The sequence below is a fragment of the Aegilops tauschii genome, chromosome 7, assembly GCF_002575655.3.
Source record: "Aegilops tauschii subsp. strangulata cultivar AL8/78 chromosome 7, Aet v6.0, whole genome shotgun sequence".
Taxonomy (NCBI): domain Eukaryota; kingdom Viridiplantae; phylum Streptophyta; class Magnoliopsida; order Poales; family Poaceae; genus Aegilops; species Aegilops tauschii.
In genome coordinates this window covers 434,879,999-434,892,904 of record NC_053041.3, presented here as the reverse complement: position 1 = coordinate 434,892,904, position 12,906 = coordinate 434,879,999, and positions in this window count along the sequence as shown.

Below are 12,906 nucleotides of genomic sequence, written 5' to 3'. Positions count from 1 at the left end.
TGCTGCGCCCGATGGCGTTTGCCTCGAAGCGCTGCAGGGCGTCGACGACGCCTGCGCAGCGAGCTGCCTCGCCGATCTTCTCGGCGAGACTCGCATCTCCGACGAGCCTGCGTCCGACGCAGGCACGGACTACCCCGAGAGCCGCCTCGTCAGCCTCCTCGACCAGCTTCATGTCTCCAGCGAGCCTGCTGTGGATGTGGAGTCGGTCGGCTCCACCGACCCGATGCTCGTCGACTCCGACACGGCATCGCTCGACGCCTACCTCACCGACGTGGTGGTCTTCGACGATCCTCTCCCTCGAGCTGACAGTGGCAGCAGCGCTGTCACCGAAGTGTTGGTCATCAGCCACATCGCCAACTCGGGCAAGAACGCCCACGACGCCCTACAAGCGGCAATGCACGACCTCTCCGTCCCCATCCCGGCCGACGCCGACGCCGAGACCCTGGAGGCACGCCGCCTCGCCCTCATCGCGGAAGGCCAGAAGATAGCCTCCATGAGACGCCTCACCGAGGGCCACCAGCGCGAAGTCGACCGCGCCGCCTTCGGCACGCCGCCGCCTAGCGGCCCGAGCCGAGCCGGCTTCGTCCAGAAGCGCGGCGCGGCCGTCGCCAGCATGCTGGGGGTAGATCGCCCCGTCTATGTCACCCCGCTCGAGAATTTGCGAGCCGCCCAGGCGGCCGCAGAAGAGCTCAATGGGCTGGGAGCCGATGAGCTCCCCTACATGACAAGACGGATCCAGCAGCTGATCGACGCGGCTGCAGAACGGCACGAAGCCGGCGCCCATGCTGATAGTCATCCCCCGCGCCGGGAGCACGCCGCGACGTCCCGCTCACCGACTGCGAGCGGCGCACGCCAGAAGAAAGACAAGAGCTGGCTGCCAGCCGTAGCCGGACTCGCATCACCATCGAGCGCGACGCGGAGGGCCGCCCTCGAGCAGTGGAGCACCAAGGAAATCTGCCTCCTCCTCCGCCTCGAAGAGAAAGACGTCTCACCCCGCCACCTATCACGCACCCGACTCTTGGCGACCGACTCGGCCGCCGAGAAGGAGTCGGCGAGAACGACGCCCGCCACCGGATCGACCGCCTTGCTCGATCCTTGGCGTTAGAAGAAGAAGACGATGTCGGCCCGCCATGCTTTGGCCCCCGCATCCGCGACGAGCCCTTCCCCAAAGGGTTCTCACTCCCCAGAGACACGCCCAAGTACAACGGCTCAGTGAAGCCGGAAGATTGGCTCATCGACTACTCCACGGCCGTCAGCATAGCCAATGGCAATCGGCGCGTCGCCGTGAAGTACGTCCCCCTCATGCTGCAAGGCACGGCGCGCACATGGCTCAACAGCCTCAAGCCCTACAGCATCAACAGTTGGCTGGACTTCACAGAAGTCTTCGTCCGCAACTTCACCAGCACCTACAAGCGGCCTCCCAAGCCTCGCCAGCTCTCCCTCTGCGTCCAAGGGCCCAACGAGTTGACCCGCGACTACCTCACGCGGTGGGCCGAGCTCTGCAACTCCTGCGAGGGGGTGCATGAGGTCCAGGCCATCGAGTACTTCACCGCCGGGTGCCGAGAGGGCACCCTCCTCAAGCACCGACTCCTCTGCGACGAGCCGGCTACCCTCGACGAGTTGCTGGTCATCGCGGACAAGTACGCCACGGCCGACTCCTCAATGAAGACCGAGCTCCGAGTAGACGCCTCGGGGAAGGTGATTGCTCCGGCTCCTAAGACGCCGGCTGGCGACCCTAATCGGCGCCCCTACCAGAACGACCACAAGCGCAAGGCCCCCATGCCGACTTCCACCAGTCGGCAGGTGGCCACAGTTGAAGATGAGCAGCCCGAAGAACGGCCCGCTCCCAAGAAGAAGGGTGGCAGACCGACTTGGCAGCCGCTTTCTCCTACGAACAGGCTCTTGATGCCCCCTGCAAATTCCACAGCGGCACGAAGCCGTCCAACCACACAACCCGGAAATGCCATTGGCTCACCCGCATCACCAAGGGCGAGAGGATGTTGCCTCCTCCGCCTCCCGGTCCGCCGCCTCCAGCCCCCCAGTAGCCGGCGGCTCGGCCGGCAGTCGGCGCCATCCAAGACGAATTCCCCGAAGAGCACGCCGCCTACGTCGTCTTCACCACTCAAGCCGACGTCAAGCGCAGTCGACGCCGACAACATCAAGAAGTTAATGCAGTCGCCTCTAGCACCCCCGAGTTCATGCACTGGTCAGAGAAGCCAATCAGCTGGAGCCAGGCCGACCACCCAGAGGTGATGCACTCTCCTGGCTCCTATGCAATGGTCTTGGATGTCACCCTCGCGACGGAGAGGCGAGCTGCCCGATTCTCCCGCGTCCTGATAGATGGCGGAAGCAGTATCAACATACTGCACCGCGATACCATGGAGAAGCTGAACATCAAAGCGAAGCAGCTCATGCCGAGCCGCACCGTCTTCCATGGTATTGTCCCCGGCTTGTCTTGCTCCCCAATCGGCAAGATTAAAATGGATGTGCTCTTCGGAGACAAAGATCATTTTCGCCGAGAAGCAATCTGGTTCGAGGTAGTGGATTTGGAGAGCCCCTATCATGCTCTGCTTGGCCGACCTGCTCTGGCCAAGTTCATGGCTGTGCCCCACTACGCCTACCTGAAGATGAAGATGCCGAGCTCGAAGGAGATCATCACGGTAGCCGGCGACTACAAGAAGTCCATCGAGTGCGCCATGGCCAGCAGCCGGTTGGCCGAGTCCCTCGTGGTGGCAGAAGAGAAGAAGATGCTGGAATGGGTTGTGGCCATGCCCGGCAAGCAGTCGGCCCTGTCCCCCAACCCAAAAGATTGTGATGCGCAGGGCTCCTTCTAGCCTGCCAAAGAGACGAAGAAGATACCTCTGGACCCGGAGAACCCGGAGAGGTTCGCTGTCATTGGGGCGAACTTGGACAGTAAATAGGAAGGCGAGCTCGTCGACTTCCTCCGTGAGAATCAAGACATTTTTGCGTGGTCCCCAAAGGACATGCCGGGTGTCCTGAAGGATTTCGCCGAGCACAAATTACATGTCCGCGCTGACGCGAAGCCCGTCAAGCAACCCCTCCGCCGACTATCAGAAGAGAAGCGAAGAATCGTGGGAGAAGAGATAGCCCGGCTCCTTGCCGCTGGCTTTATCATGGAAGTGTTCTTTCCAGAATGGCTTGCCAACCCAGTTCTGGTCCTGAAGAAGAATAACAAGTGGCGCATGTGTATAGACTACACCAGCCTGAACAAGGCCTGCCCAAAGGATCCGTTTGCTCTGCCACGGATTGACCAAGTGATAGACTCCACAGCCGGATGCGAGCTATTAAGTTTTTTGGATGCGTACTCAGGGTACCATCAGATCAAGTTGGACCCAGCTGACCGCCTGAAGACTGCCTTCATCACACCCTTTGGAGCTTTCTGCTACCAGACTATGACATTCGGCTTGAGGAATGCCGGTGCCACTTTTCAGCGTTGCATGCAGAAATGCCTCTTGAAACAACTCGGCAAAAATGCCCACGTCTATGTAGACGACATTGTGGTGAAGACAGAGAAGCACGGTACCTTGCTGGAAGACCTGAAAGAAACATTCGCCAACTTGCGCCGATTCCAAATCAAGCTCAACCCCGAGAAGTGCGTGTTCGGAGTGCCAGCCGGCCAGCTGCTAGGCTTCCTGGTCTCCGAACGCGGCATCGAATGCAACCCTGTCAAGATGAAGGCCATCGAGAGGATGGAGATTCCCACCAAACTGCGAGATGTGCAGAAGTTCACTGGCTGCTTAGCCTCCCTGAATCGTTTTATCAGCCGATTAGGAGAGAAGGCTCTCCCCTTGTCCACTCACTTCGAGTGGAACGACCAAGCCGACCAAGCCTTCCATGAGTTGAAGAAAAAGCTGACCACTCCGCCTGTCCTGGCGGCGCCGACTGAGAAGGAGCCCATGCTCCTCTACATCGCCGCGACTAGCCGAGTCGTCAGTACTGTTGTTGTGGTCCAGCGCCCGGAAGAAGGCCGAGCCCAGCTAGTCCAGAGGCCGGTGTAATATCTCAGCGAAGTGCTATCCAGCTCAAAGCAAAACTACCCGCACTACCAGAAGATGTGCTATGGGGTGTACTTCGCTGCCAAGAAACTGAAGCCCTACTTCCAAGAGCACCCCATCACGGTCGTGTGCACCGCCCCGCTCGCCGAGATCATAGGCAGCCGGGATGCATCCGGCCGGGTGGCTAAATGGGCCATTGCACTGGCGCCCTACACGATCTTCTACCAACCCCGCACTGCCATCAAGTCCCAAGCATTGGCCGAGTTCCTCGTCGACTGGGCCGAGACCCAGTACCTACCGCCGGCTCCCGACTCTACCCATTGGCGGATGCACTTTGACGGGTCCAAGATGCGCACCAGCTTGGGAGCCGGCATCGTCCTCACCTCTCCCAAAGGCAACAAGCTCAAGTACACACTGCAGATCCACTTCGCCGCCTCCAACAACGTGGCCGAGTATGAGGCGCTCGTACATGGGCTCCGGCTAGCCAAAGAGCTCGGCATACGCCGGATCCTGTGTTACGGCGACTCAGACTTGGTGGTCCAGCAGTCGTCTGGCGACTGGGACGCCAAGGACGCGAACATGGCGAGCTATCGATTCCTCGTCCAGCACATCAGCGGATACTTTTAAGGGTGCGAGTTCCTTCACGTGCCAAGGGCCGACAACGACCAAGCAGATGCCCTAGCACGAATCGGCTCCACCTGACAAGCCATACCGACTGGCGTCTCCCTCCAGCACCTCCTCAAGCCGTCCATCAAGCCGTCTCCAGAGTCGGACTCTATCTTCGTACCGCCTGTGCCAGATGCAGCCGGATCCGACTTGAGAAAACCCGCAGGCGGCACGGGGACTTCGACAACTGGCCCGGGGACTGCCGTAGTCGCACCCGGCCCGGAGACATCAGAACCCGGCCCGGGGACTGCAACGACACAAGAAGCGGTGGCCGACTCCAATTCCACGCCACCCAACCCACCCACCCGAGTCATGGTGGCTACATTAACAGAAGAAGAAGTCACAGCTCCGTCATGGGCCCGGCCCATCCTCAAGTTCCTAGTCAGCAGAGAGCTGCCGGCTGATGAGATCTCAGCAAGACTAGTGCAATGACGAGCCGCAGCATACGCAATAATCAAAAGAGAGCTTGTGAAGCGCAGCGTCACTGGAGTCTTCCAGCGTTGTGTCGAGCCAAAAAAGGAGTGGCAATCCTCAAGGACATCCACCAAGGCGAATGCGGCCACCACACAGCCTCAAGATCACTTGTGGCCAAGGCTTTCCGCCATGGTTTCTTCTGGCCGACTGCCTTGGAGGATGCTAAAGAAATAGTCAAGAGCTGCAGAGGATGCCAAGTTTTTAGTTCCAAGCAACACCTGCCGGCTTCTGCACTCAAGACCATTCCCCTCACCTGGCCTTTTGCCGTCTGGGGACTGGACATGGTGGGCCCTTTCAAGACAGCCCGCGGCGGCTTGACACATCTACTGGTCGCTGTGGACAAGTTCACAAAGTGGATCGAAGCAAAGCCGATTAAGAAGCTGAACGGGCCGACTGCCGTGACATTCATCACTGACATCACTACTCGGTACGGCGTGCCGCACAGCATCATCACCGACAACGGCACGAACTTCGCCAAAGGAGCACTGGCACGTTTCTGCGCGACGCAGGGCATCCGACTGGACTTAGCGTCCGTTGCCCACCCGCAGTCAAACGGCCAGGTCGAGCGAGCAAATGGACTCATCCTCTCCGGCATCAAGCCCCGACTGGTTGTACCACTGGAGCGATCGGCCGGCTGCTGGCTCGATGAGCTGCCGGCTGTCCTCTGGAGCCTGCGCACTACACCCAACAAGTCAACCGGCTTCACTCCATTTTTCCTCGTGTACGGTGCCGAGGCTGTCATCCCAACAGACATCGAGTTCGACTTACCTCGGATCACCATGTACACGGAGGAGGAGGCCAAGGAAGCAAGAGAAGACGGCGTCGACCTACTGGAAGAAGGCCGGCTGTTAGCACTCAGCCGGTTCGCCATCTACCAGCAAGGGCTGCGCCGCTACTACAACCGCAAGGTCAAGCCAAGATCCTTCCAAGAGGGCGACCTTGTGCTTCGGCTGATCCAGCGAACAGCCGGCCAGCACAAGCTCTCGGCCCCTTGGGAAGGCCCCTTTGTCATCAGCAAGGCACTAGGCAATGACTCCTACTACCTGATCGACGCGCAAAAACCAAGAGCACGCAAGAGAGACGACTCCGGCAAGGAGTCGGAGCGACCATGGAACGCAAACCTCCTGAGACGATTTTACAGTTGAAAGCAGTATGTATCATGCTACCCTTTTGTATTAAGTACAAACCAACAGGCCCCCCGAACAGTACTCGGGGTCTGCCTTTGTTTGTCTATGAATGACAAGTGTCATATCCATGAATGTATTATTACATTTGATTTCATGTCTGGCACCGGGTTCGACTAGTCGGCCCGGGGACTGGCCGCCTTGTTTCTACCTGAAGTCAGAAAAGTAGTGTGCCGGCTCCCGAGTCCTCTCTTGTTGAAAGTCGCAGCTCGAAGAACCGACTGTCCGACTAGCAAGAGGCAAGGCAGAAAGGATGCCCACACGAAAAATGGCTAAGGAACAACGAACCTATATAGCAAAAAGGCGGCCTCCAAACATGCCTACCGGCTGTCAGAACAGCCGGTTGGCCGGCTTCCTCAACACTTAGCTTTAGTCCAGCAAAGCTAGAGTACTCCCCCCCCCCAATTGGCCAAGCACTCCTCCAGCTACAGATTGCAGAGCAACTGTCTGACTGGGGAGGCGGCAACCAAGGGAGGGCGGCAAAGGAAACAGCAGAAGGATAAAAAGCAAAGTACGAGGAAAAGCCAAATGCATGCATAAGTTATATATACATATAAAGCCCCCAACAGGCCGGCAATCAACATGGTTCGAATACACCCCCAGTGGGTGGAATTGTGCAGACTTAACAGAGTATTGTTCCAAAAGTAACAGGACAGAAAAACAAAAGACGGCAGACTAGACTAAGGCGCGGTGCGGAGGCCGAGCTGGTCGGTGAAGGCGGCCTCGCCGGCTGAAGGAGTGGCCGCCTAGCGGGTCTCGGCTTGGTCACCACCAGCGGCAGGCAACGCACTCGTGCGCGACGTGGTGCTGGAGGCGCGGTCAGGCTGAGGCTGGTCGGCTGCTCCACCAGCCGGCTCGGCGTCTTCACCCTCCTCCTCCTCCTCTTCACCCTCGTCGCTGGAGTCGATCTCCTCCGCCGAGTCTTCACCGTCTGCCGGGTTCAGCCCGAACCACTCCTCCGGCTGGGCAACACCGTTGTCGTCTACCTCGGGGGCGAAGACGCTGGTGTCGGTGTAGTCGGCGATCGCCGAAGCCCGCTGGATGATAGCCGGCCGCGCCGGCTCCAGCTCCGTGTCGGCTTGCTGCCGCCAGGTAGCCAGCTGATCCAGGCTCAGGCCGGGATACCAGGCCTTGACGAACTCCAGCGCCCGCCCGGCGCCGGAGCGAGCCGTCGAGGCCTTCCAGGCTTCGAAGCGGCCGACTGCCACCTACAGCCAGTCGGCAGTCCGACTGGGGGTGCGAGGAACCACTTGGCCGGCACGCTGAAGCCGGCGGAGCAGTCGGTGAGTCGGCTGGATGCGGGCCTGGATCGCCAAGAGCTGCTCCTCCAGCGAACGGCCGGCGGTTGGCAAAATCTCGAAGCCAACCTGCCTCCGCGCCTGGCCGCGGGCCTCGATGGTCTGGTTGGCGGCGGTAGAATAGCCAGGGAAATATTCTGCGCAAGAAAGAAGAAGAAAAGAAGAAAAGAGCAACAAGTCAGAAAATGAGCCAAAAGTGGCAGATGGCAAGAAAGGACGAAGAGGTAGGCGGCTTACCGTCAACCAGATCTTCGATCTGACCATAGCCAGAGATCAGAGTTTGCCTGGCCTCAGCCCAGCCAGCCGCCTCCGTCTCGTACTCGGCCTGGAGGGCGGCTTCGCGGTCCTGCACCGCCTTCAGAGCCGCCTTGTGGCCTTCCTCCTGGTCGGCCAACTTCTTGGCCAGGCGGTCGCGTTCCTGCACCAAGGCGGCGAGCTTGGCATCCTTGGCACGAAGGGCAGTCTGAGACTCCCCCAGCTATGCCCTCAGACTGGCGTTGGCCGCTGCAGAGACGGCAGAAAAAGAAAGAACAGTAAGAGGAAGTCATCAAGGAAGATCCGACCCGACTGCTCAGCAGTCGGCCCAAATCTTGGGGACTACACCCAGTGGGTGCGCTGGCGCGCCCCCACATGAGATAAAGAACAAAGCACGCAGTAAGGTCGGCGGTCTTCTGGGTCAGCTCCCGAGCCTGGGAGTTGAAGGCGGCCGCACGAAGATTGTGGTAGTCCTGCAAGATAGACCGAAGATCGAAGTAAGAACAAGAATAGCAAAGACAAATCCACTAAGAAGTTCCAAGCCGCCTGCTCAGCAGCTGACTCGGAACTCGGGGACTACACCCAGTGGGTGCGCTGACGCGCCCCCATGGAAGAAATCAAGATCAAGAAGAAATCAAGATCAAGAAGAAGCAAGATGGGAAGACTAACCCGGATGGCCGCCTGCGTCGCAAGGAACTCGTCGGTGAACTGCCTCAGCGCCGTAGCCTGGGCATGAAGCCGGGTCCGGACGTCCTGCGCGGCCACGTTCATCACGGTTGTCCCTCCGCCTGGCGTCCACCCCGAGGTAGCGCTGGCCACCTCCACATCCCGGGCCGATGAGCTGGAGCCCGCGGCCGGCTGCGGCTCCGACGCGGCCTTCTGTGGCTCCGACGCAGCCTTCCCCGCACGACGGCTCGGCGGCATCCGGACCGCCATCTCAGTCCTCGCGGCCGGCTCGCCCCCCGCCGACTGCGCAGGCGGCAGATCAGGCCGGCCTCCTTGAGCCGCCCCAGTCGGCGGGGTCGGCACCGGCGCCCTCTCCAGGACGACGACGTTGTCGTCCCTCTCAAGTCCTGGCTGGTCGCCGCTGGCCCCTTCTAGCGAGGGCTCCATGTCCCCAGGCGCTACGACGCGCAGCGGGGTGACCATCAAGACCTCCTCCGCCGCCGCCGCAGCTGCAGCCTCCGCTTGGGCCTTCGCTGCGGCGTCGGCGAGCGCCTTCGCCGCGTCTTCCTCCTGCGCCGCCTGGGCGGCGGCCGCCTTCCGTGCCTCCGCCTCTCGCGCCTCCCGTTCCTCCCGCGCCTCCCGCGCGTTCCGTTCTGTCGCTTCCTGAAGGTCGGCACGGGGGTCCACGCGGCGAGTGGTGCTCCCAGACCCCCTCGGTGACTCGATGACAGAGGCGGCAGCTGCCCGCTCAAGCGACAATGGAGCTCTGATCGTTTGGAGAAAAAGACAAGGGTTCAGGAACCACCAGAGAAAAGAAAGAAAAAGAGTATACAAAAAAATTCGAACTTACGCCGACACGGTCTGCGGTTGCTTCACCGTCTTGCGGAAGCGAGCCGCCTTCGCGGCCGCCTCCTCCCGCCTGGTTGCTGCCGCCCCGCCCCTAGCTTTCTTCGTCCGACTGCCGAACAAACCCTGGGCGGCGCGACGCTTCTGCCCTCCGCCCCGAGCAGGCGGTGCAGTGGAGGAACCCGCGCCGCGTCCAGATGCCGGCTGGCGGCGCGGGGCGACTTCGGCCTCATCGTCGTCCGGCCAGTCGTCGAAGGTGACTCCGTGCCCGGAGCCGCCTGCTTCGCCGCCGGCTTGGCCACCACCCGGCTCGATGTTGTCGTCCATAGTGGCCGCCCCCAAGTCGGGGTCCTCCAGATCGTGTTCCGTCCGGTCGGGGACGAATCGACGCTCCGTGTCTGACCCGCCGGCCGGCCGAAGAAGAGGGCTCTGTCAAAAAAAAGCCGACTAAGTTAGAGTCGGCCAAGAGGAACTCGGCAACAAAGTTAAGAGAAAAAGAAGAAACAAGGAGAGCATACCGTGGGCGGTGGATTGGCTCGGCTGTATGGCTCCTTGCCGAACTGCCACTCTTCGGAGAGTTTGCGGTTCGCGAGGTAGTTCACCATATAGGCGACCTCCTCGTGCGGCATGTCCTTGGTGCACATCCGGCTCGGATCGAGCTGGCCGCTCATCTGACAGATCAGATGAGGACGGCTCTGGAGCGGAAGAACCCGGCGCGTGACGAAGGCGACCAGAAGGTCGGGCCCCATCAGGCCCTCCGATTGGGTCATCGCTCGCACTCAGGCGACGGCTGCGGACCCAGCCGGCGTCAGAGTCACGGCCCGGAAGGACCACTGGGGCCGCCTGCCCGCCGGTGGGCCGGCTACGTAAGCCGGAAGGTTGATGTAGTCGCCCCGTGGGGCAATGTTCCGCACGTAGAAGTACGACTTTTGCCACTTCTTCACCGATTGGATCAGCGTGATGACGGGGAAGGGGTTGTCGGCGACCGACCTCCGCGACGCGATGAAGGCGCAAGTCTGAGCCGGCACGCCCTGCATGCGCGTGCCCAGCTTGGACTGGAAGAACTCCCCCCAGAGCTCGAGGGTAGGGAGGACGCCGAGGTAGCCTTCGCACAGGGTGACGAAGGCTGACAGCAGCACCACCGCGTTTGGGGTGAGGTGGTGCGGCTGGAGCTGGTAGAAATCGAGCCAGGAGCGGAAGAAGGCGCTCACTGGCAGGCCGATGCCGCGCAAGAAATGCGAGCGGAAAACCACCCGTTCGCCCTCCCGCGGCTCCGGCGTAATTTCCTTCGCCGTCGCAAGAAGGACCTCCACCTTGTCCGCGCCGGGCAGCCGCCACGTATTGCGGAGGAACTCGACGTGATCCTCGTGGACGTTGGAGCCGTCCCAATCCCTGCCATACTGCTCCGTGGCGGGAGGCATGGCGAAAACGAGCGCGGCGGCGGAGGAACGTGTGGTGGAAGAGCGCGGCGGCGAGGCGCTGTTGCAAGAGACGGCAAGCGAAAGAAGATGGTGGAAGGAGGAGGAGCGTGCGAGAGCCTGCCGCCCTCCATCTCCCCCTACTTATAGCTTTGCGAGGCGAGGCCCGGGAGGCCGAACGTGGGGGGAGACGTGGGATTAACTGCACCCATTCCCCCCACGCCTCGCGATTATTACGCCCTAAAGGCGAGCAGAAACTGCCGCAAGGAGACGTGCGGCCGGTTTCGGGACGCAGAGAATCCGCGCCTGGGCCCGGGCGTGGACGTGGCGGGCCCCCGCCCTGCGGCGACGTCCCGTCGCGCGCGTGGGCTGGCAGGCTTTCCGGCCAAGAGGGGCCGCGTGGTTCGCAGACGGCAAGTGGCCGGCCCGCGGCCCGGTGCACGCACTGGCGAGCTCCCGCCCTCCGACTCCGGAGTTTTCGACCAAGGCGGCACGCCTAACCAAAGCCGGCTCCCAGCTGCCGGCTTGTCAAGATAGGAAGCTGATCGAGCTTCTCAACTCCTACCCAACCTCGAAGCCCAATCAGCTTCGGGGACTACTGTCGGAGTAAATGGCCACGGGTAGCCTAACCGACCACCCCTGGTTCTTCTGAAAAATTATCAGGCCTTTGGGCCTCCAAGCACTCCAAGCATTGGACCACCTCCCCTGGCCGGCTACCCCCGAAGCCGACTCACGGGAGGCAGCCTAGCCTCAGCAACCTCCCCCCCAGGATATCCGCGGGGTGGCCGACTCCAGGAAGCCGGCCTCGAAGAGCACCGACTCCAAGAAGCCGGCCGAGACCACAACCACCAAAGCTACACCCACATAACGGTGACAAGATGGGGTGTGGCCACAGTGCGGCCCACTACCCCCGAAGCCCGAGGCAGGCATGGCCACAGGAGGCCGTACGGGACGGCCGTCTCCCGTTCGGCTCGGCACTGTAGCCATGCTAGCCTCAACGTCATCCACGACAGACTCCCGTACGGCCCACGGGCGGCGGGTCCCCTCGGCCAGAGAGAAGCGCGGAGGCGGCCCGGCCTCCCCCAGTCGGCCAAGGGCATAGCCGGCCCCCAGAAGCCGGCTACCCCCTCCCTTGAAGCATGCGCCCCATTAAGGAGACAAGACGAGGTAAGGCTACAGTGAGGACCCTCGAGGCGGCCCACTGTAGCCACGATTACCTCAACAACGCCCTCGTCATCAGGGGCGAGGCTACAGTAAGCAGCCGCCGACAAGATCCTAGGCGGTGGGGCCGGCCTGTCGACCAAGAGGCCGGCAGCCGGCAGGACCCACCAGTCGGCGGGCCCCAACAACCGGGGGAGAAGCCGGCGAGCATAGACACTGATGGCTGGGACCAGAGCCCAGCCGGATTAGAATTGTACCCCCGGGGAGTAGGCCTATATAAACCCCCCGGAGCACCCATGCAAAGGGTTGGCTTCTGAGCATAGCACACACACCATAGAGAGAGAGAAGTGAGAGCTAGCCTTGTTCTTCTTCTCCCTTGAACCCAACAGCTCTAGGAGCGATTGTAGCTACTTTTACTGATCTAGTGATCATGCGGAGACCCCGCAGAGCAGGACTAGGGGTGTTATCTCCTCGGAGAGCCCCGAACCTGGGTAAGATCCGCCGGCGTGCATGTCTTCGCCTCATCCTGTTTCCAGGCACCGGCGACGTCTTATTGGCACCCACAATGATAAGCCACCCGTTGGCATATGTCGCACCAACCACCCGACAATTTCAGAGTGATGTTGAGAATCAACGTGACAGAAAAATAAAGTTCTTACGATCAGATCGTGGAGGGGAATATTTGAGTCACGAATTTGGCACACACTTAAGGAAATGTGGAATAGTTTCACAACTCACGCCGCCTGGAACACCTCAGCGAAATGGTGTGTCCGAACGTCGTAATCGCACTCTATTGGATATGGTGCGATCTATGATGTCTCTTACCGATCTACCGCTCTCATTTTGGGGCTATGCTTTAGAGACTACCGTATTCACTTTAAATAGGGCTCCATCGAAATCCGTTGAGACGACACCGTATGAA